This window comes from Ceratotherium simum, chromosome 24 (genome assembly GCF_057802395.1).
Source record: "Ceratotherium simum simum isolate JZ-2026a chromosome 24, ASM5780239v1, whole genome shotgun sequence".
Classification (NCBI taxonomy): domain Eukaryota; kingdom Metazoa; phylum Chordata; class Mammalia; order Perissodactyla; family Rhinocerotidae; genus Ceratotherium; species Ceratotherium simum.
This window is the reverse complement of record NC_141923.1, coordinates 18,786,567-18,812,500: the sequence shown is the minus strand read 5'-3', so window position 1 is coordinate 18,812,500 and position 25,934 is coordinate 18,786,567. Positions and strand designations below refer to the sequence as shown.

At 35.7% G+C, this 25,934-nt stretch overlaps 1 long non-coding RNA gene across 1 annotated transcript in view; it reads left to right on the top strand.

The window, feature by feature from the left end:
• The window catches only part of LOC147913900 (uncharacterized), a 150,779-nt gene extending 132,883 nt beyond the window's left edge, over positions 1-17,896 (top strand). The window contains exons 4-5 of the long non-coding RNA XR_015556131.1: positions 5,199-5,265; positions 16,461-17,896. This is a non-coding gene — a long non-coding RNA (uncharacterized LOC147913900). The remainder of the gene's footprint in view (positions 1-5,198; positions 5,266-16,460) is intronic.
• Positions 17,897-25,934: the final 8,038 nt, after the last annotated feature.

Below are 25,934 nucleotides of genomic sequence, written 5' to 3'. Positions count from 1 at the left end.
TGAGCAGACTTTGTTGTCTTTCCATTGGAAGATTAAGAACTCCACCTGTGTTGGTTCATCTCCATACAGATTAAAGGTACAGTATGGTAAGACTACTATCTGGTGACTGGTGAAGACTGGGAAAAGCTTACTTAAATACTGTCTTGAAAAAGGCCAATCATAAAGAAACAAATGAATCCAGACATATAATCCATGTAAACAATCATAAATACAGGTATCCCATGTTACAATAATTTTAAACAAATTCTGTACTTCAATATGATTCATCATACTCACCGAATGCTGTTGAGTAAGATATATGAGCCATCTTGCTCATCTTCCCTCCAAATTCATACTTTCAACTCAGCAGACACTGTTTTTGTAATCAAAGTTCCTCAAAGCTTTTCCTTTTGAAAAGGTTAGCGTCAACATGACACATTGGGAAAACTGAAAAAAGAACTTTCAACTGCAGTATTTTATTTTCAACACAAACCACAAACTATCACTCTTTTCTAATACTTCAAATTGAAGAAAGAAGAAAAGTATTCAAATACCAAACCTCTTGTTTTCTTTGAAATAGCACAAAGAAAACACTTTCTAGCAACCATTTGAAACAATAACACAACAGGAACGATCATTACAGGGTAAAATTCTTTGTAAAAACTATCACTACACACTCAACCTAGGTGTCTTCATGCAGTGACTCAAGAGCGCCACGGTATCATTTTGTTAAAAACAACAATGAAACTCTGAATCTGACAGACTCCATTTCTTTCTCAAACATTCAATTCCCTAATAAGGTAGAGCTGACTCTATGCATCCATTTAATTCCTGTCAAAGGTATCACAAGCAATTTGCTTTCTAATGAAAATTGCAAAAGGACCATGTCTCATTTTGCAGGCAATTTTCATAGAAGACACAAGGGTCTGGAATACTGAAAACTTATTTTCTGATGGAAGGATTAGCTTGTTGAAACAATTATAGAAAGCTCAGATTGGAGGGTGGGCAAACTACTGAGCCCTTAAAAGGAAATACAAGTCCTTTTTATCCTTGTATCCCCAGTCCTAGCACAGGGCATTGTGCTCAATTATTGTTTGTGGAATGAATGAGTGAATGCATCACCAAACTGAAAATCCCCACAAGGATGTTTGCTGCAACACTTAAAGTCAATCCTCAAGTATTTTTTTTTGATACAATCGTGGGAGAGATCAATGAGGTCAGAGCTTAAAGATACACTTCTCATGTTCAACATGTCAAATGAGATAGCGCCAATGGGAAAGTCATTCTTTCATTGAATAAATATGTATTGAGCATACACTATGTTCCAGAGGATGTACTGAGCTACAGAATAATGGAAGAGATAGGCATTAATCAAATAATCTCTTAAATATATAGTTATTACTTGTGATTAGTGCTGTGGAAGAAAAGCATAGGGGGCTATGGGAGTGCATATGGGGGCTCTGATCTGGTTGGGGAAGTGGTGAAGATGCCATCCCTGAGAACTTGGTGCTTGAGCTAAGATATGAAGATTGAAAGGGAATTGACTATGATAGAGAATAGGAGGGTGGCTGTTGGGTAGGAAGGAAAAAGAAGATACCAAAGCTCTGAGGTGGGTGGGAGAGTCGTTATGACTTAGAAAAAGTGCTTTGTAAAGCTATGCACAGAGTGAGCATGCCAAATGGAACTAAGTATACCTGCCCAAAAGCGAGTCAGTCTCAACGTGCCCAGACCTCACCTCATGGTCTGAGTCAATGAGACAACCCCCAGCCGACACAGAGTCCAGATCATAGTTTCATCCCACACAAGGCAACCACTGCTTAGACCCGAGCCAGATACAACTGTGACTTCCTACACTGAGGATTTCTAAAGTCCCACTTCTAACACTTGCCTGTCTTTAGAACTCATGTGTGCAACACATGGGTCACTTTGATAGAATCTCTCCCTTTTTTGATGTGAAGCCTTTTTTTCTCACAAATTTGCTTCATTTTATCTGTTAGATATCTTAGTAATGGTTCTACCGGATACCCTTTCACCTGGTATGATGGGACTTCCATCAGATCAGACAAACGTGCAAATACAACCTTGCCATTTCCCTGCTTAAGCTTCAGTCATTTTCTATGACCTAAAGAAGCCTCAGATTCCTAGTTGGGCATATGAACCGCTAATGATTTGCCCCCAGCCTAACTCTTCCGCCTCATGTCTGCCCCTTGCTCTATGCAATTTATAATTATATGACAAAAAATCGCTTTGGATTCTATAAAAATATAGTGTACTCCTCTCTTCTGGTATATCAATGACATTCTTCTCGATTAAATTCGTTTTCTCACTCTACTTCCATGCGTGCTTAATTTCACATTTGTTTATAGACTCAGCTGTGGTTGGATCTCCTCTGGAAAAACTTCCCTGGTGGCCAAGTAGGAGGACGTAAAGTGAGGGATTAAAAACACGGGCTTTGGATTTAGATAGTTATTATAGTGAATCCTGGATCTTCCACTTACAAGCTGTGGAAATAAGATACTTACCTCTCAGATCATTATTATTGTTTTTGATTAGAATGAGGACAATTATACATACATTCTTCAGTAAAAACTCAAGGAGTGCTACATAGGAAGCACTTAGCAGGGAAACTGGGACATAATGAACATTTCATAGTTGGCACTAATAATTATTGTTATTGTCGTTTGTTATTGTTGTTATTTAGATGGTCATTCCATGTGCTCTGACATGACGTCTATCATGACATTAAACACGTGAGATTGAAAATGTGTGTTTGCAAACCCATGTTTCCCTTTAAACTGCCTGATCCTTAGGGCACACACTCTGGCACCCAGCAGACTGAAATATAGACATAGCCTATGTCTGTTCGATCTTCTCTATTCTCTAAGCAGTAAATAAACTTTTTTTTCTTTCTGACTAAATATTTGTATTCAGATAATGCTCATAACTTCCCAACTCATTAGTTGTGTAGGTGTTAGAAATTCTCCATTAGCATCAAGGAAATAAAGCCAAATCGCAAAGCAATTAGCCAATTGTAATTGCTTATTTTTTTCCTTTTGCCTCATTTCAAATAAAGACAAATTTCTCCAGTTGTCTTTATAGTTTGTTTTTTAATGCACAGATTGTATTTTGGGTATAAATAGAAAAATTACATCTTATTAATTTTAAAAAATATGCTGACTTCAATAAAGTTATAATGTGTACTTATCTATGAATTCTGGAACAGATAATAAATGCTTTTAGGACAAACTCTTTGGCTAGTCTAAAATGTTAAAAAGTAGGGGTTTTTATAATTAAAATTTTCTTTTAATTTTTTAAGGCTTTAATCTTTTAAAGCTTTTTCACAAGACTTTGTTAAACATCAATTCTATGATATTATAGGTAAGAGAAAAAAAATCATGTACTGATAAAGTTTTAACCATAGAAGTCAAGAATGTAGACTCAGAAATTAGAGGGTAAGACTTTGATATTTTCTTAACAAAATTTCCAATATATATTACTATCTAGTAGTAGAAGAATATGAATGCCAGTTTCTGTTAGATATAAAAATATAAACTAGTGGCCAGCCCCATGGTGTAGTGGTTGAGTGCCATGCGCTCTGCTTCAGTGGCCTGGGTTCATGGGTTTGGATCCCTGGTGCAGACCTACACCACTTGTCAGCCTTGCTGTGGCTGTGACCTACATATAAATTGGAGGAAGATTGGCCCACATGTTGGCTCAGGGCTAATCTTCCTCAAGCAAAAAAAACAGAAAAAGAAGAAGAGTGGGAACTGATGTTAGCTTGAGGCTAATCTTCCTCAGCAGAAAAAAAAAAAAATATATATATATATATATACATATAAGCTTTCCATTCTCTTTTCTTAGCTACATTAGAAGTAGCTCATTCAGTCCCTTCTTGGGTAGGATTTGAGAATGAGTGGTTGTGAAGGAAAGCTATTTTCCCAGGAGCAAATAAATATCTCTCTTCTTTACCAGTATCAACTAGACAGTTATTCAGCCTTCATTGCCGTTTATGAGAGAGGAGAACCTTTTTTACATTTTTTCTGTTGTTCTTTATTTGGTCTTAATGGATTATTATCCAGGTTACTGATTAGTTTTCAAGTGTTATTGTTACAGGAAAGAGAACAGTACCTTTTTGAGGCAGGAAACAAAAGGCTATGAGCTGGAAAGAGACAGAATCTGAAAACTACGAGAGAAGGAATGGGCACATGCATATCAGGATTCCTCTAATGGAAACATGGTCTCAGAGAAAGGGCACTTTGTAAAAGAACCTGGAAATGGAGGAAAAAACATCAAATGCAGAAAGCATTGTTTTATTGCTGAAGAACTTTGTTGAATAAAAATCCTTCCAAGTCATTCGTTGCTTAAGTTCCCAGTAGTTAAAATGTTGTGCCAGCTTCACTAACAGCCCTCATCAGCCTGTCCCTAGCCAACAACAGGCCAATGCCATGAGAATTTGCTCTGTGAGCTAGCTACTGTAAGTGATGTTTCTCTGGAGTTCATGCTTGAGAAATTGCAAAATCAAATGGACCCCTGAGTACCTAGAAGGATAGCAGAGAGAAGATCCTGCCCTTGAACTTGAGAGTTAAACAGTGATTGTGCCCAAGCTCTTACAGCTGAGACAGTTAGGAATGAATACTCCTGACTTACACGTGGTTAGTCACAGATCGTGATTATGGAAATTCATATATTTTGTACCTCTATTGACAAAGGATTGTAACAATAGCTCATGTAAAGCATACAAGAGGGCTGCATTATGAAGGAGATAGTCTATAATTTTCCTTACCTGACATGAGCATCAATTGGATTGTATATTAAAAGGAAAAAATAAATTTCTCAGCAATAAAGAGATTGAAATGCTTACATGGGAGATTTAAGAGAAGGGTCTAAATAGCTGAGTTTGAGCAGATTCATATATTTCACGTACAGCTGATTGTCTCAAGTAGAAATGGACCCAGTTATAATGGAGACAAATATTTCAAAGAGAATCTTATGACAATAGTATACAACTCTCTGATTTCTGACCTAAATCTTCACCATCCAGTCCTGGAGAGTATTTATTGTAATCTCTTTTCAAGGTAATGCACTGAACTACCCACTTCTCTCCCGGAGGAATTTTCCTCTCTTTTCAAACTTGAGATGGGAAAGTGCCATAACAATTGAGAAACTATTCAGAGGAAGAATGTCAGCTTTTGTCATGTTAGTTTTTCTCTCATTTGAAGGGACCAGAGGAAATCAGCAGACGAAAGGAAAATTGATGAAGTTTTTGGCACAAAAAATCATATCAAGGTATGTTGTCTCTTGTGAGTCTCTCGCTTTCTCTCTGCTCTACCTACGACCCCAATTTCTTGACCATAAACTATCCCTTTGATGGTGGTTTGATTCTTGGATGGCCTGCTAGATGACCTAGTTCTCTTGGGCTGGCTGTGTGGTACTGAAAGTCATTTTGGTATTGACAAGTAATTGGACAATTCATTTCTACAGAAAAATTAATTTTCCCCCTATTGAATTGCAGGTTGACTGAATTGAGCTAACAACTGTTTGGTTTTAATAACGTATACAGAACAATCATACTTGAATAGCTTTTTCAATTATAAAAATTTTTCTTACCAGAATGCCCAATTTTAATACTTTACTTAATGCTGGTTTATATAACTGTTTTCAAAAGTGATGTTAAATGTGGATCGCAGAAAATATTGCTAAAAATGATCCACAAGCTTATTCAAGATGGCAGACTGAGCACTCAGTTTTACTGCCTCTTCTTCCCATACTGCCTTTGGGGTTATAGGAAGTTATAAAACAAATAAGAAGCCTGACTGCAGGAAAACAAGAAATCAGTGGACCAGAATATTTGAGGAAATCTGGAAAATTTCAAGCAGATGGGTTGATATTAATAGAGAGATTCACAATTCAAGACACAAGAGGTAAGAACAATCTTTACTGAGGGAGCCCTGGAGGCAATGAAATCTGAGCTAATTGCACGAAGGACAGGTGGGATACAGGGCAATTATGAGTGTAATTAATTAAAGAACTCTATCAGGAATAAGTGGGCCAGTTAGGATTTCACCCTTCTATTACCCGTTCTCCTCCCTTCTAATACGAAATGGCAGTTTTTAGTCCCCAGATAAAAAATATCTGAAGTGCCCTCTGTAGAAAGGATTTGGAGCCATAGAGATAGACTCAACAAATTTCAAAAGAATGAAATTATTCAGAGTATGTTCTCTAACCACAAAGGGATTAAGCTAGAATTAATTTTATTTTAAAAAATGTTTTATTAAAAAAAGAAGATAACCAGAAAAATCTCAAACTCCAAACTACAAAATATTAGGCAACATATTTCTTACTATTCCAGGGTCAAAGAAGAACTCAAAAGGCAAATTGGAGAATATTTTAAATGGAAAGTTAATGAAGTTATAAAATGTTTAAAAATGTGGAATACAGCTAAAGCAACGTTTTGAGAGAAATTTATAGGCTTAATTTTATATATTAGAAAAAAAGTAAAGACTAAAAATTAATGGCCTAAGCATTCGTCACAAAATTTGAAAGTCAAATCAAATCCAAAGGACGTACAAGAAAATAAATATGAAAGATAAGAGAAGAAATAAATGAAATATAATATATATATATAAATAATAGAGAATATAAACAAAACTAAAAGTTTGTTCTTTGAAAATACCATTTGAAAAACCACTAGGAAGAATATTCAAGAAAAAAATTAAAATGATACTAATTAGCATTAAGGATGAGAAAGAGATGCAAATAATTTCAATATAAAATCATAGAACTATAGCATGACCAATTTTAAAATACTAAATTTTATCATTTGGATGAAACAGAAAACTTCATTGAGTAATAAACAGATGAGAGAAAAATAAATATAAAATCTGACTACTTTAGCACTTGTTTAAAAATTGAATCCATAATTTGAGATCTTCCACCACGAAAATTCAGGACTACATCTCCTTTCCAGGGAATTTTTCCAATAATGCAAATCTTACCCAAACATATTCCAAGAATAGAAAAAAATAGGGAGTGAGTCCTAATTTTTTTATAAGGCTAACGTAATTTTGATTCCAAATATTTGACAAGCATCATTCAAGAAAAAAAAGTTATATTGTTGGCCATTTTTTTCTCAGGAACTTGAATGCAAAAATGTGGCTATATACTAAAACTAATACATTGAGGTAATTAATAAAATTCACCACATTAGTAAAAAAGAGAGGAAACATAATTAGATAATTTTAATAGATGTGCAAAAGGCAAAAAATGTATTTTTGACAATATTTAACACCTATTTATGATTTAAAAAAACGCTTAGAAAATTAGAAATAGAAGAAATTTTCTGAAATCTGAAACAACACGAAAAAGTATAGTTCCAAAAAACTTATAGCAAACATTGTACACAATGGTGAAATATTGACATCTTTTCCCCAGAAGCTGGAAAAAGTAAGTGAATGACCATTATCATCACTTCTTACTGTGTTTCATAAGCCAAGGAAAATAAACAGAATCATGATATGGATAAAATTGTAACTATCAATATTTACAGATAATATGATTATTCAGATAGATAACCCAAAGCAGTCTATAAACTTTTAGAATTAATGAATGAATTAGCAAGTTCACTGCATACAGATCAATATAAAAAATGAAATACAATTCTACATACCAGCACCAAATAGTTAGAAAATGAAATTAATAAGTTACCATAAAAAATATTCAATTCCTGCTAACAAATTTAACACAAATTCTGAAAGACTCTTAAACGAAAAACTATAAAATATTGTTGAGAGGAATTGAAGAGCATCAATAAATGGAGAGATGTACCATATTCATGGATCCAAGCCACAATATTTGTGAGGATGTTAATTTTCTCTAAATTAAACTATAAATTAAATGCAATCTTAATAAAGAATTCTAGCAGGAAATTTTATAGAAATTGATAAGTTGAATTTTAAGTTTTAAAAATACAAAGAGCCAAGAATAGTTAGGGCAAACTTGAAGAAGAACAAAGTTGAAAGATCTATACTAACAGATCTTGAAAGCTATTTATGAAATAATAATTATAATATATAAATATATATTTACATGTCATATAAAATGTATATATAATATATATTGTAATTTGTATTATTTATAAAATTTATATTATATAAAAATATTTCTCTCTCTATATATATATACCTACATACATAAATCTGCCCCTGGTTTTTGACTCTGGTTTCTTACATACAGCTCCTAAATCCCTTGGAATTTCCTTAGTGATAGAATCATCTTTTGTTCTAACGAGGTAACTCTTGGCAGGCTTCTAGATGGTGGCTGGTGGCCAGAAAGATCTAGCATGATTAGAAGGTGGTACTTTCGGCCCCACCCTCCATTCTCTAGAGAGGAGAGAGGGACTGGAAAGTGAATTAATAATTGATCTTGCTTAACTGATGAAGCCTCCATAAAAATCCCAAAAGTACAGCGTTTGGGGAGATTCCAGGTTCTTGAACACAACCACATGCAAGGAGGGTGGCGCACTCCAACTCCACAGCACAGAAGCCCCCGTGCTCAGGACACTTCCAGATCTAACCCTATGTACTACTTCATCTGACTGTTCATTGGTACCCTTCAAAATATCCTTTGTGATAAATAAGCAGTAAGAAGTGAACTGTTTTCCTGGATTCTGTGAGCTGCTCTAGCAAATCGTTGAACTTGAGGAGGGGCTTGTGGGAACCTACCATTTGTAGCCAAGTACGACAGAAGTTGTGGGTCACCTGGGACACACTACTTGCAATTGGTGTCTGAAGTAGAGGGCAGTGTTCTGGGACTCAGCCCTTAACCCGTGGGGTCTGCACTAACTCTCGCTAGTGTCAGAATTGAATTGAACTGTAGGACACACAGTTGATGTTGGAGAATTGGTTAGTGCGGGAAGAAACCCACACATCTGGTCACAGAAGTGTTCTGTGTGAGCAGGTAAGGGAAAACAGTGAATTTCTCCCATGCACTATTATAAAACTAAGTTTATTAAAACAGTGTGTTATTGGCATTAAGGCATTATTGGAATTAAGGATAGATGAACTGACTAATAGAAACAACTGGAGAGAGAACAAGAGAGAGAGTAGAAACAGAGCCACACATACTTCATCCCCTGAATACAACAAAGTGTACATTTTAGTATAATATTTTGTACTAAATTTTTATGAATTATACCATATATGGTGCTGAGTCAATTAATATCCATTCTAAAAAAATGATTCTGAACATTTATCTTATACCATACACAAAATCAATTCTAGATGACTTGTTTGTCCAAACATAAAAAATAAAATAATGAAACTTTTAGAGGAAAATTTAGAATACACCTTTGTGACCTTGGAATAGGCAAGAAAATTTCTTGACAAGAACACAGAAAACACTAATCACAAAAGTCAAAATGGATAAATTTTACCTTAAATTAAAAATTAATTAAGAATGCTCAAAATTAAAAAATCTGTTCATCAAAAGTTACCATTAAAAGAGGGAAAATCAAGCCCTAGGGTAGAAGAAGATATTTGCTATATGTGTATTTAAATATTTATATCTATCTCTCTATATATACAGTGAGGTCATATACAGGATGTATATACTTAAAAACAAGGCTCCCATATCATAAAGAAAGAGACAGACATCGCAATGGAAAAAAATCAATGAGCACATGTCTTGGATGTATGCTTCACAAAGGAGGTTAGCCAAATGGCCATTAAACATATGAAAGGTGCTCAGTTTCAACTGTCAAAAAATATGATTCCAGATCCAACGACCAGATAACTAAAACGAGAAAGACTGTAAACACCCAGTCTTGGCAAGGACATGAAGAAAATTGCAACTCTCATAATTGCCAGTGGGAATGAATCACTTTGGAAAGCTATTTAGCAGTTTCTACTGAATCTGACTAATTCCATACTCTGTGATCCTTCAATTCCAGTTCTTGGTATATATGCAACAGAAATGTGGCGTATGTTTATGAAAAAGGATGAACTAGAATGTCCATAACAGAATGATTCTTAATAACCTCAAACTGGAATCTACCCACATGCCCATTGAGAGTAGAATGATTTTTTTTTTTAACTCACACAATAGAATACTATTCAGCAATGAGAATGAAAGATGAACCATGGCACAGAATGATAATATGAATATGCACAATATGAATAGAATAAATCTCACAAACCTAACATTGAGAAAAGAAGCCATAAACCAAAGAGGGCACACTATACGCTAATTAGAAGTAAAGATAGTTGATACTCTTGGTGGAAGGGGTGGACTGTGAACTTAATAAAGTTTTCTTAGATTTTTTCTTGACTCCCATAGGTTAGACAAGAAGGCTAGAGAGGGCTGGAGTGGGAGAAACATCCTTGCATCCCTCCCCCAGGCAGGATAATGCTCTGGTAAAGTTTCCTCCACCAGCTCCCATGAGGGCTTACTTAGCAACAAACCATTAATGTAAACTACCATGCTTTTGATAAATATGGCTATAAAAATCTGTACATTCTTATCTGGCTGTTTCCTTAGGTTGCATATTGTCTGGGTCTTTCCTTAGGATACATTTCTTGGAAGAAAATTCCTAGGTTAAAATGTATAATATTTAATTATCTTGATGATTATTGTTTTAAAGATTGTGATTCACACACACAGTCTTGTCTATCCCCATCACCTACTCGCTATGAGACCGGTGACCAGGCCAGCCTTCCCCCTAAGGGAGGGGACTTGTTTAATTCACCACTTACCCAGCTTTTCATAGCTACTACCCTATGATAACCATCTTTGCCTCATGTCTACACTGCTAAAAGTGCTTTTTGTTTACTCTCAGCCTCTTATAATCCCATCTTCAACTTACTCAGACATATTTGCTATACTGCAGCTTTCAATACATGACATTACTCCCTAGAAATCTAGACAAATATCCATTGTAGTTCAGTCTCTCTGTCACATGTATGTTTCTAATAAAACTTTTATTAAGATTGCTCAAATGAGTCTTTTCCCCTTAAAATTAAAAAAACTTATTATATCTGACCAATTTTGCCTTTTCTGATCTACAAATAAACGAAGCGTACAGAAACACAGATGAGAGACGCAAAGAGAGCCAGATTCACTTCTCAATTCCTACTGACAGCTCTTCCTGAAACCCAGCAACACCCCTGTTCATGGGTCTGTGATGCACGGCTTTACTTTATAATCAAGTAACCAATTGTTACTGGGTTTTGTATTCACCGTGAAAAAAGTCCTGACAAATAACAGCTGATTCAGAAATTGTAGTCAGGGAGCTGAAGAAATCTGAAATAGGTCCCAAGATGAAGATGAGGGCAGCAGCAAGCACTGGGAATGGAGGGTAGGATGGAGAAGATAAGGCAGAAGGTAGACCCAGGTGACTAATGGGGAGAGCTACAGGAGCTTCTGGCTTGTTCCTGAGGATATGCAAACAAGCCTTCTGACTTGTCTCTGAGAATTCAAAGGTCTAAAATTCTTCCACTAGAAGAGTCTGACTGGCAATCTGAGGCTCACTTTTGACCCTGACCCTACTCAAGGAGAGCATGGCAACTTCAATAAGTCATTTTGGATTTTAATTTTTCAGTTTGCTTGTCCCTAAAAATGGTTAGACCAGAAGATACCTAATACCTATTTATGGTCTTAAAATTGGCAGAATATTTGTTTTGTAACTCTGCAGTGAGTGCATGGGCTACTTTTTGTGCACTTCTTCGTCTTCATCTTGGTGCAGTGTCTTGCATTCTTTAGGTAATCATGATTGCTGTGCTTTAATTCTTTCCTGCATGCAAGTGGAAAGAAAAAAACAAATGGAGAGAGACCTTAGACAAACACTCTGTTTTTGCTTCCTTCATTTGATGAAGTCTTTCTCAGTCCTACCATGGAGCATGGCAGCAGTCCATACAGGGACAATATGTCTTTCACGCGGACGGGACTGAGAGAATTCCCAGCAGAGGTTCAGAACTCCACTCCAAACTGTTGCTGTTAAGCTCTGGAGCAATGGAGGCCCTTGCTTTTGGCAACAATCAGGACTTCTTCCCAAGATACCGCCCACATTTTTCTTTGCAACCACAGACTAGAACTGTGGTTCAAAATGGAAAAGCACATTTAGAAAAATAAACTGAAATCATTGAGTGGGTTTCATTATACTGTAGAATCTCAAACCTTTTGATACAAAGACACGTTTCAATATCCCATAACGGGGAATATTTTACAGGGAAAGAATTCAGAGCAGCTTTTATATTCTCCTGTCCAAGGGTTCCGTGACCATTTCGTATGGCACTATTGACTTTATCCTAATTTGTAACATTGATTTGCTGATATCACAGAGAAGCTAATCAGCAGTTGGGAGAAAGAATTCATTGTTGATTGTATTAGTTAGCTCAGATTGCCATAACAAACTGCCACAGACTGGGTGGCTTAAACAACAAAAATTTATTTTTCTCATGGTTTTGGAGGCTGGAAGTCCAAGACCAAAGTGCCAGCAGGGTTGGTTTCTGGTGAGACCTTTCTTCCCACCTTCTCGCTGTGTCTTTATATGGCTTTTCTTCTCTGGGTGCTAGGAGAGAAAGAGAGAGATCTGGGGTCTCTTCTTCTTCTTATAAGGACATCAGTTCTGTCAGATTAGGGTTTCAAGTTTATGACCTCATTTATCCTTAATACCCTCCTTAAAGGCCCTGTTTCTAAATATTGTCACATTGGGGTTAGGGCTTCCACGTATGAATTTGGGGGAAATACAATTCAGTCCATAATACTGATATTTGATTAATTCCTTTTAAAAGTGGCAATGAAATAAAAATGGATATTTTACATATGGATTTTTTAATACCTTTGGATATAACATACCAAATTTTTAATTCAAAGTTATTAAATTTTGGTAACAAAATTCTAACTTTGTCAGCTATGTTCATTAATGTAAACTGCCCCTAACATTAACTAGAGCAATGCATAATTATTAAAGAAACTTGCCCCCAACAGTTCTCACATAATATCTTAGCTAAGCTGAATAGAAATAATTCTCATGACATCTTGAAGCTATATGTTTTAAGCAGGAAGAAGGTGATTTAGCATCTGATTCCTTGAGACTAGTGGGAAGTAACAGTGGATAACTTGATACTGGGAAATAGCATTTTAAAAATATTTATTTAAAATTACTGAATGTATGTTCATGTGTGTGTGCCTGTGTGTGTGTGGCCGTTTAGTGTAGAGACCAAAAAACCGTGAAAAAACTTTAGAAATTGTTTTTCCTAATCATTGTCTTGGAAAAAATATCAAGTAAAGATCACATTGTGGTTTAAGATCCTCAGTTTATGCAGCTGGAAATCTGTGAAATATATTTGAGAAAACAAATTCCAACAGAAATTAAAAGCAGTAAGGATATTATTTGTCTTTCTTGAAAAACATCAATTATACAAAACCACCATTGTCTCAGCATGCTAGAGAAATAGGCATTTTATATCAAACTAAATTGGTAAAACCACCGCTGCTCCGGAACTACGGTTTCAAGCTATGGATCAATACTGTTGACTACTAAAAAGATTCCCGAAGTCCAGTTTTATCATTATCATAAACAGAAAACCACATAATTGATGCTTTATATTTGAAGTTTTGATATTTTTGATGCAGGTATCGTAGCACCTGTTAAATATTTCTTGAGTAACTTGAGATTATTTCTGATTAAAATTTTCTCTTGGTAAATCAACTATTAATTTATAATACTTGAGAATTGATCTAAATTAAAATCATTTTATTTCACCCATCAATGCTCAGTAGGAGCCACACTTAATGTCTTCCAACCAAATTGTACTCATCTTTTTGCTATGACAACTTCCAGAAGATTTGAATTCCTGAGTACTGTGTGGGGAAGTGTTTCAGATGGTAACACTGATTATATGCTAAGGGAAGTGGGTGTAGGAGGTATTAGAAAATGGAAAAAAATGGTTTTATAGCTGCAATATTCTCATACTTTGTTGCTATACTCTCTTCAGTGAAATGGCTTCTTCTTTTGTGCTGAACTATTCAATTATTTTGAGTGATTTGCACTCAAATTCATGATAAAATGAGGTTGTCATCACTATGAAATTCCAGCCTGGAAATTGGAAGAAATATCTGTTGAATTTACGGGACTGGGATTCAGGTGGCAATTGGGGCCTTTCAGAAAATTTTGTTGATCAGCAAAGCAGGGCTCAGTTTAGAGAAAATACAATTTGGGATAAATAAATCTCTTTCATAAACCTCAGATGGCTGGTTCTAGCACCAAGCTCACTATGGAAATTTTCATGACTGCAAATAATGCTGTGTTAAATTTAAATCACATATGCATCCTGTTTTTTATCCTTTAACATGATTTGTGATCTAAGAGGCATGGTTGCAGATAGATGTCAATTTAATGAGGCAGTTATACTTCAGTTAGGACTTTGTTCCTTTGTTCCTTTTGGCACAGATGCTGCCCCAACCCGGTGAAACATTATAATTTTGGTTGTTTCACAAAAACATTATATAGAATGGAAGAATGTTGGTGCTGGTGTCTATCTGCTGTTTGGACACTTCTTTATTTCATTTATATTCTTATTTTTTCTCTCTTCTTCTGTCATTCTAATATAAAGTTTATTTTGATCACATTAACTTTCAAATACCTTGTAATCATACATGTTGCCTAAGAAACATATAATGAACAGTTCTTATTGTTATGATATCATCCACATTCAACCCATTGTCTAGAATCACAGATGTTTTTACAAATCCATGACAGAGAAGCCATTGTATCCCACTGTTATGTCCCTCTTCCAAAAGAGGATAGGACTTCAAATGGAGGGATGGGGTGCAGCATTACTTCTTCTAACACACTAACTGCTGGGCACCTTCTGAATTCCGTGGTTTTTCTGGCCTATACACTGTGCCTGTAATAGCTTTCTTCTCTTTTTTGAACTTTATCCCAACAGGCTTTTATCCCATGCCTGCAACTAGACTATAAATATCAATTCAGTACTGATGACTCCCTAAATTCTATTTTTATGTGTTTATTTATTAACTGTCCACTCCAATAGCATCTAATCTACATCAGGCTGTGGACTTTGTCAATTTTGTTTATTGCTGTAGTTCTAAAATATAGAAGAGTGCCTGGTGAGTAAGAAACATTTAGTAAATATTCTTTGAATGAATGATTTCATTACTATTTTTCTTTTTGATGAGTATTTTAAGACACATTCCTATGTTTTTTAGAATTTCTTCCAAATTCCAAGGAAAAAACATTTAAGACGATTACTTTTCACAAGAGATAATTGTCTTCATAAATACAACCACAGTTCCTAACAGCTCTCTCTGCTTTTTTTTCCTAAAATAACCCCTTCTTCACGTATTCCACAAAAATCTACACCCACCTGACCCACAGAAAGTGTTTGTTGAAAGCAAGCAGTCCAGAGTTTCAATCTTAACTCAGTCATAGAGTAACTGTGTAGATTTTGTAAGTCGCTGAATATCTGTGAACCTCAGTTTTGTAATCAGACATAATTCTTAACTTGCAGATATGGTGTAAGAATTAAAGATAGTATACATAAAGCCAAGATCATAGAACCTGGACATGTGTCAGGGGCTCCAAAAAGAAAGATAATTATTTCCATTCAGTTTATTATTATTGGAAAATATTTAAATGCTCTTGATAAGAACAAAATTTAACTAATTTTTCTTAATTACCTACAGAGTTCAAGGCATTTTGTTAGGCTCTGTAATGTTGCTGTTTACTTTTGCTTCCAGAAAGCAGCTAGATTTGAATCCAATCTGATTTGATGGAGGGGGTCAGTCATTGTGGGGGCTGGTTTCCCTCTCCTTTTTAAGTATGGAACTTCATGGGTCTCAACCGAAGTGGTGGTATTTACCAGGATTCCTCCTTCATGTGGAGCCTTGAATCCTAATCTCTGTCCCCCTTTGCCCTACAATTGATGGAAGCTCCCAGCTCAGTTTCTCAGCCTCCAGACCCCCACTTGTGAGTTAGCAAATGCCTCAAAGGGAAAGATCTGCTGATTGTTGGGCTTACATCTAAGTGTCCCATCTCTTCATCTCCAGTCCCTTAAATTCTGGCTGCCTTGATTTTTTCTCCAATGCCTTCAGATTAATTTGGGACAAAACAATTTTCCCCCAGCTTTTCTTGTTGCTCCCAATGGGAGAGTTAATCTGAGATAATTTATCTACAAATACCAGAAGGAAAATCTATAATATTGATGTTTACAATTGATATATTATTCACCAATTTTTCTCAAAATCATATTTTTTTATTAATACCATATCACATTTAATGTTTGTAAATTAGTAAGTTTCACGAAACATAGTATGAGACCCACAGACATAGACTATGCAGTTTAATTTCTGTTTTGAGTAATGATTGTCACCAAGCGTAATCAAAGTGCTAAAATCTTCTCTACTGTCTTGCTATCATTGAGCTTCAATGTCAACATTTTTAAAATACTTCATATTTTATACAGGTTGTTAAAAATGGGGTGCATATCACAAGTGAATCAAGGAAGATTTGGGATAACATTGACCAGGTGGCCTCTGATGGCTGCTGAGGAACAAGAACCATTTCTCCTTCAAGACTGGGATGGAAACGCATCTCGTGCACAGACAAATTGCAGTGCAGATTTTCCTGAACCACTTTGTTTACTTAACATGGCTGACTGGCTGTGAGGGCGTGGGTGTCAGACTACATTAGCATGCACGTACATGTAAAATTAATCAACAGACCTAGCAACGCGCAGCATAGTCCCCTTAGAGCCTGGGGTTAAGCATCTGTCTGGAGTGATGTTTCCTAAAAAGCTTTATGTAATGGCTTGAAGAGCTCAGAGTAGGCACTTAGTGGGAAAGGAAGGGCAAGACAGACACTTGAGGGGAAGTGCTGGGTTGCAGTGGACTGACAATCTCACCATCATACCCGAAGGTTACAACCTTAGACTCCGAAAGCTTTTAAAGCTTCTTGCATCTGTGTTGCCTGACTGCCTTTAGCATTAAGCACTTATGACCACGATGCTCTGAACATATGTCTTTTTCCAGAGTTTCTTTAACTGGATGAAAATGTTTGCATCTTTCTGAAATATCCATCCCGTAAGTCACAGCTTTAACTTTGTTGGATTGGGCTGAACTGTTTGTTTTTTCCAAGTTTTGCCATTGTAAAGTTGAACAAGTAAGGTTTAGATACATTTTGCAGTGGTTTAAAACATCAGCAAGTTTTCTTCCTAATATTTGACAAAGTTCGTGATGAGTTAGAAAGCAGCATGGGATAATTGAAAGACCATGACCTTTGGATTCAAATCTGGGCTCTGCTATGTATTAGCTGTGTGAATGATCCAGCATCCTTGTCCATTGAACCACACCATGCCATCTCCTGAAGAACAGCATCTCTAAGTCTATAGTTGGGATTATATGGATCCTGTTTTATTCAGAAGGTGCTCTATAAGATTAGGTACTCTGGAACCAGTTCAAGAAATCAATCTTATTCGGTTGCTACCATGACTAATAGTCCTAAAGAAACTGATTTGTGTTCTGACACTCCACAAGTATCCAAATAATTAACAATGAGGGAGGGAACCTTTAAAAGTGGCAGAATAACTCCTTCCATTTAGCAATGTGAATGCTGCTTGGAAAATGTAGCAAAATGATAATAAACTCATCCAAAGACAATTTATTTAGAATAGAGAAGATTTAGAGACATGCATGGGAGAGATTTCCTGGGGTGAACAGACGCATCACCAAGCATCAGTCATTTGGAAGTGAGTAATAGTCAGCTGTCATTGAGTTGAATAGCAGGGTTTCTTGTTCAATGCAATATTTGCACTGAATGTTTGAAGGTGCTCTATTAGTAAAATAAGAAAGAAAGTGATTAGGTTTTTATACAAGTTTCCCAAAATTAGTCTCTTATTAAATAATGGACTTTTTTTTTTTTTAACCTAAAATGAACTCAATTTATATATGAGATCTGACAGAATCTTGCTCTGGGAAATGAATGGACCTGCAGTCATGAGCTTTGAATTTTAGCAATATTCTGCTCCTATCACCTGTGACTTTGGGCATGTTAATTAAACTCCCAGAATATCAGTTGCCTCATCTTTAAAATGAGAATTATAAAAAAGATTAACTTCTCAAAACAACTTCCTGCTCAAAGAATGGATGAGAGACAGTGCAGTGTTTAGACTATTTGCTGGCTTCGTGGTGAAGCAGCTAATTGGAATTTGGGGAGAGAGCCACAGTCAGGCCCTATGGTAGATCTCAAGAATAAAGGTGAACAGTGCAGATTTGTGCCTGTGCGAGGCAGAATAATGCCCCCAAAGATGTCCACGTCTTAATCCCCAGATTTTGTGAATATGCTACCTTACATGAGACTGTACAGATGTGATTAAATTAGGACCTTGAGATGGGGAGATTATTTTGAATATCCGGATGGGCCTATGGTAATTGCAAGCGTTCTTAAAAGTGGAAAAGGGAGGCAGAAGAAGTAGTCAGAGTGATGTGATATGAGAAGGACTTGACCTGCCATTGCAGGCTGTGTAGATGGAGGAAGGAGAAGACAACATAAGAATGTGGGTGACCTCCAGAAACTCGAAGATGCAAGGAAATGGATTTTCCCCTGTAGAGATTCCAGAAAGGAATGTAGACCAGCCATCACCTTGATTTTAGTCCAGTAATACTGTGTCACATTTCTGACCTAGAAAACTGTAAGTTAATAAATTTGGTTGTTTTAAGCCACTAAGTTTGTGACAATTTGTTGCAGCAGTAATAGAAAACTAATACAGTGCCTAATATGGTACCCAGCACACAAAAACTTCTCTGTAATTGAAGGTTTGTTAGATGAATAAATGAATGAGTAATGAATGAGTGGATTACCATGATAAACATGTATATGGAGCTTCCTGAGCAATCTGATTAAATGGACCAAGGGCCTTTCACTTTCATAGTCTTTATGCATCCTTTAAATCCACATTCAAGTTTCTCCTTTTTGGGAAGATTATCTTGCCCTTAAGAACTCACCTCTTAGTCCATCAAATGTATGCTTGTTCTCCATGGCAGATGCACTGTATGCAAATATGAGCACACAAGACTATCTTCCTAGAATGGGAGATGCTGGAGAGGAGGATCGTGTCATCTTCATTTCTATCTTCCCAATGTCCAAGTAGGAATGCAATAGACAGTGGATGATAGAATGAATGGAATGAAGGATGGAAATCAGGAAATGACTGCGAGTTCCATTTGCTCAGCTCTGAATCAAATGCCTTGGAAAAGTTAAATATTTTAGTCTTTTGCCCACATATAGCACACACTAATTCCATCCCCAAGAAAGAAAACCTAAGGTCCAATCCAGTCACTGTATCTACTCAAAATCCAGGATCTCCTAAACTTGATCAGTCCTCTCCATTTGGTCTGACCAATTCCCTGTGGTCTGGCTGCTTGTAAACTGAAAAGACCAACTTTCTCCTACCACGTACAGAATTCTATATTCAATATATACAGGGATAAAGACAGGGTAATGATGATATGCATTATAAAGAGGAAGAATGGGAGACTCAGTAATTATTCTTCTGTAGCAATTCTGAAATCCCACTGGTGAGATGTTATGAAGGCCCCTGAACCCAGAAGAGGGGAAATAATCTTTGTGGCCCTGACCCTCTAGAAGTTCTGTCTTATCCATCATGCTCCACGGCAATGTCTGAAGTAGGAATAATGCTCCCTTGAGAAATCGTATGGCTTTTAAAGCCAGCTTTCTGTACATGGAGGCTTAGAGGATCAAAGTTTATTATAAGTCACAAAAAGTCAAATAATTTTCAGTCTGCCCCATTGTTTATTTGGCAAAATTACTCCTTCATAAATTTTGTAGGCTTCTAATCTATTTCATTTCAGTCACATATGTTATTAATCATACTTAAATTGTTACACATAGTCTCAAATCTATTTTATTTCTTTATTTCCTTACCTCTATGCCCTAACTTTTAAATTAATTGTAGCTACATTGAAGCTACCAAGATTCAGTGGACAGTCTACACAATTAATCCTCTTTGCTGCAAAGCTGAATTTTCCATCATCTCTTGAGCTATAATTTAAGTACAATTAAGTTTACCAATTTTATTATACAATTTGACGATATTTATGAAATATCCCATTGTGTAACCAATGCCACAATTAGGACATAAAACATTTCTGGCACACTAAAAACTTCCCTCATGTACCTTTGCAGTCAAACTCTGCTCCATGCCCAGCCCCAGGCAACTGCTGATCTGCCTTCTGTCACTAGAGATTATTTTAATTTGTCCAGAATTTCTTGTAAAAGAAATCATACAGTATACACTATTTTGTATCTGGCTTCTTTTAATCAGCCTAGTGATTTTGAGATTCTTTCTTGATATTATATATATCAAGAGTTCATTCCTTTTTTTGATGAGTAGTATCTTCATTTATATGGATACATGAAAATGTGTTTCTCCATTATCCTCTTGATAAACATTTGAGTTGTTTCCAGTTTTTGGCTATAATGCTCTATGACCTATGACCATTTGTTTGCAAAGTTTTATGGGAACATGTTTTCATTTCTTTTTGGTAAATATGAGAATGATAAATATGGTAAGTGCATGTTTAACTTTTGAGAAACTGCCAATGTGAATTTATGATTCTACATTCCCACCAGCAGTGTATGAGTTTCAGTTATTCTCTCCAACACGTGATATAGTCAGTCTTTTTAACTGTAGCTATTCTGGAAAGTGTGCAGTAATTTAATTGCTATGTTTATTTCCTGCTAGTGATGATTATGGTATATGTCTTTTTATGTGCTTATATATCTTCTTTTATCTTCTTCTATAAAGTGTATCTTCAAATATTTTGTCCCCCTTCATTGTCCTATTGAGTTATATAGTTCTGCATATATAGATTCAAAAAAAAAAAGATCCTTTGTCAAATTTTGTTGCAAATATTTTCTCCTAGTTGATGACTTGCCTTTAAATTCCCATAAAAAAAGTCCTTTGTTGAGCAGAAGTTTTTGATTTAGGTAAGTCTAGTATATCATTTTTTCATTTATGGTTTGTGCTTTTTGTGTCTTATCAAATATATCATTGCCTTCCCCAAGGATATAAAGATTTTCTCATATGATTTCTTCTAGAATAGTAATTGTTTTAGCTCTCACTTTAAGTTCATGGTCCACTTTGAATCAACTTTTTGTGTATGGTAAGGGGTAAGGGTAGAAGTTCATTATTTTGTACATGGATATCAATTGTTACTTCACTATTTTAGCAAATTTATGAATATCTTTTCTCCATTGAATCATCTTGGAAACACGTTGAAATATCAATAATATATATTGATATTGTCTATTTGTGTGTATATATGTCTATTTTTAGAATCTTTATTCTGTCCCACATATCTAGCTATTTGCCAATGTCACACTGTCTTGTTTACTGTCCGTTATTGTAAGTCTTAATATGATGTATAGTAAGTACTCCAACTTTGTTTTTATTTTAAAAAATTATTTCTGATAATGGTTCATTTTTCATTTCTCTGTGTTTTAAAATAAGCTTGTCAAAAAGTTCTACCAAAAACCAAAACAAAAAACCCCAGCTGAGATTTTGATCAGGATTGCCCTTAATCTATACGTCAATTTTGTGAGAATGAGTATCTTAATATTTTCTGTTTTAATCCATGAATATGGTGTATATTTCCACTCTTTAGTCTTCCTTACATTACTAGTTTTCAGTTCACAAGTCTTACTTGTGTTTAATTAAATTTGTCTCTCAGTAGACAATCATATTGTTGATTCTTTTATAATGGTATTGTTTTTATTTCAAGTTCCCATTTTTAATTGTTAGTGTATAGACATACAATTTATTTTTTATATTGCCCTTGTATTCTGTTACCTTCATATATGCATTAAGTAGTTCTAGTAGCTTTGAGATTTTCTATATGGACAACCACGTCATGTGCAAATAAAGACATTTTTACTTTTTCCTTTCCAATCTGTAAAGTTTTTTTCGGTTTCCTTTTCTTACCTTCATCATGATGTTGAATAGAAGTGGTGAAGGCATACATACTTGCTTTGTTCCTGATCATAGGAGGAAAGAAAGGATTCAGTCTTTTACCCTGAAGTATAATGTTAGCTATAGGGTTTTTTTGTAAATGTCCTTTGTCAGTTTTAGGAAGTTCCCTTTTATTTCTAGATTGGTTAGTGGGCTTTTTTTTTTTTTTTCCCCCATGAATAGGTATTAAATTTTGTAAGAAAAAAATTCTGCATCTGTCAAGAAGGTCATATAGTCTTTCTTCTTTCATTCCTTCCTTCCTCTCTTTCTTCCTTCCTCCCTCTCTTCCTTCCTTCCTCTCTCTCTTTCTTTCATATATCTTCTTCAGTTTTATAGTTATTTAAGGAAAAATAACAAATTAGGGCTCTATTACTTCATCATTGCTGGAAGGGATTTTTTCTGTGCATGGTTATGTTTTAATGTGATTTTTGTTTCTCAGAGTTTTTTTCATCATATTACCCACTGTTTGGTGGACAGAAGCAGCTAGCTTTCCCACCCTGTAAGGCTCTGAATTTCCAGACTCTCTTTCTTTCCTGTTTCTGCTTGCAAATTGGCCAATTCCCTTTTGGATGTGTTTCTTTCTTGTAATGTATTGACAAAAAGATACAATAGTATCTTCCAGACACTGAATACTTTGATTCTTCTCAATCTTTTCCCCACAGCTGCCAGTTCAGTAGACACGTGATCTTCCCCCAGGAAATTGTAGGCAAGAATTTTACCAAATGTTTTGCCGTTACGTAATGTGGATCATCATCTCTTCAGCCTCTGATAACAGTTTTATTATTTCTTGTTTCCTGTATGCTATGCCTTTGCCACATGTTTTAGATTTTTTCTTACAAAGTTTGTCTCTTGAGTTTATCCTAGGCATTGAAATCTAGCAGGCAGTGAGAAACAGAAATGAAGAAGCAGAAAAGGCACACTAGAAGTAAAACATCAATTCTACTCTCATTCTACTGGGGAAAATTAGTTCCATGTCACACTTACATGCAAGACAGATGGGAAAATTTATTTAGCTGTGTAGTCAGAAAACAGAATAGTTTTGATGAACTGTTAGCTCATCTTTGGTACAACGCTGTAACTTCTTTTCTTGAGGGAGTAACCCTGTAAGTGCCCACTGACATTAAATCCTGTAAGGACAGACCACCAAGCTCTCCAGTGTGTGGAGGAGGGTTATGGGTTGAATGCCAATTGACTAATCAAATAGCAGAGAAGAGACTGACTCACTAAGAGAATTTAAGACTTTGCTGAAGCTTATCAGCAAAAAATCTTACTCTTAGGTTTGAGAATAGACTGATGATGTTTGGAAAAGGAGAACTAAATTTGATATCAGTCTGAATCCGCAATGGCTATAATTTTCAGAGCTTTTGAATTTGACGTGTTTGCTCAAGCAGCTGGGGATAGTAACAATTGTTTGCTCAGAATTGTTCACTCAATAGTGTCTCATGCTAAATCTAGTTGAGATGTGAGCATTTTAAAAATAATATTGGGCAAGTACTCCATATAATCAGGAGAGATTGAAATGCTGGAGTGAATACGTCATGAGTGACCAGCCTGTTGACCCACTCTGTTCTTCAGGAAAGCCCAGCAGACTCAAGGCTGTGAGAAATACATCAGTGAAGGGAGCAGAAACACATTTGAATAGTGATTAGTGGCTGTATTTGTCAACTGGGATGCTGGTGTGAAATGCTATGGTTGAAAGGAGCTCATTGTTTTTAGGGGGATTGGAAGAATCCTGGAATGGCTGCACCTGAGTAGAGGCACTCAAAGAGAAATTACTAGGAGAGGCCAAGGAGCTGCCAATTAAGTCAGAATGGTCTGACATGCTGGAATCTTTAGCAGTTTAACCAATTTTTGGTCTCCTAGAGCCCAGATATACAGGCAGTCCAACATATACGATCATTATAACTGGAAAAATCTCAAGACTTGTTTAATTGCTACCTTGTTTTAAGACATTACAATAGTGAACTGAAAGCCCACACCCAATTGTCAAACTTGAGGAACTCCACAGATCTAGAGCTATTTGAATGGGTCTGAGTACAGCTGAAGAAAGATCCTGTGAAGAATAGACATCACAAGTATATATTACTAATATTCTTCTTAGCTTTTCCCAGTGGGACTTGTAGCCATTTGCTACGGCTAACTGTACACAGAGAAAGTAGAATTACCCACATTATTATTATTTTCTATTTATTAGACATTGATTCTAGGCTTACGCTGAGATAGAGATCCCACACTTCATTGTAAGTTTTCGAGTGAGAAATGGAACTAATGAAGAACTGGTGAAATGTAATTTTCATTCATTCATTATTTTGGTCATTCATTTAACAGACAAGTGTTGAATGCCTCATACCTGTTTTGTGCCTAGGATACAGTGGTGAAGAAAACAGGAAAAACATCCTGTGATTGTATGGAACTTACATTCTATTAGGAAGAGAAAAGAAAAAAAATAAACACCGAATGTGGATATAACAAGTAAAATTATATTGTATTTTTGAAATTTATGAGTGAATTAAAATAGTAGAGAAATGTAGAGATATTGGCAATGCTGTGAGTCAGGAAGGGGGATACAATTTTAACAAGGGTCATCAGGGTAAAAACATCAAGCAGAAACCTGAAGGATACGTAGGAGCTATTCACATGGTTAGAGATATTCATATGGATAGAGAATAACAGGCAGAGATATGAGCCAATGCAAAGACTCTAAAGTGTGGCCTTCCCTGGTGTGTGCTAAGAACAATATGAAAGCCAATATGGCTGCATCAATGCAGTTAAGAGAAGAGTGGTGGGAGATGAGTCAGATAAGGCTTAAATTTCTGAAGGAGATGGGAAAGCTTTGGAATAAGTTGATCTGAGTAGAGACACAATCTGACCTATGTTTCCATTGGATACCTCAGGCTGCTCTCTCATGCACAGACTCTGGGGGGTTAAGAGAAGAATCAGGAAAGTCATTTAGAAGTTGATTGCAATTATCCTGGTAAGAGATGATTATAGTTTGGACCATGGTGGTAGCAGTGGATGTGGTAAAGTAAGGTCTGGATGTTTTGAAGTTAAAGTCAACAAGATTTTCTGATAGGTAGGACAGAAAGAGTAATCAAAGATGATAGCAAAGTTTCTGACCTAAGCAAATTTGGGGAAGGAGCTGCTATCATCTGAGATGCTGCACTTGAAGCAGGTTGGACAAGTTAAATTTGAGATGTTATTAAATCATCCAAATGAGGATGTTCAGAAGTTGGGTATGTAAATCTGGAATTTAGGAGAGAAGTCCAGAAGGAGGAGTTTCGTATAGGTTGTATTCAATGCCACGAACCCGTATGAAATTATAAAGGGAGTGAGCGTGGCTAGCAAAGAGAAGAGGCCCAAAAAGTACTTGGACTTAGGCTACTTCAAATTAAGCTTTTTTGTTCCTCAATAAATATAAGTAGAAGAGATATGAGCAACTGGCAAAATCTCTATATTGGACTGGCCCATGAAATATGAAGTAGTATGACAAGAAAGACTAAATGGAAGAGTCTCCAGAGTGATTCTTGTTCCAAAACTAATTAATCAAAAGAAAAAATCACATTTCCGCAGTGAGAGATGTCACACATTTTATGGCAATGATCAAAACTTGAGAGATGCAGAAGTTGTGACTTCCAACAAAATACTGTTTAATGCTTCCGTTTGGCCAATGCAAAAGACTTTGTAAAATGGCAGTGGGTTATCATAAGCTTAACCAGGTAGTAATTCCCACTGCAGCAATGATCTTGGATGTTGGTACAAATAAGTATAAAATCTCTAGTATTTGGTTTTCATATTTTAATAAAGAAATTTATTTTTTCCTTCTATCTCTATTTTAATAAGTAGAAAATATGACAAGCAGTTTCTTATATCCTGTAAGGCACCTCCTCTTTGCTATACCTCTGAGAAAAATTC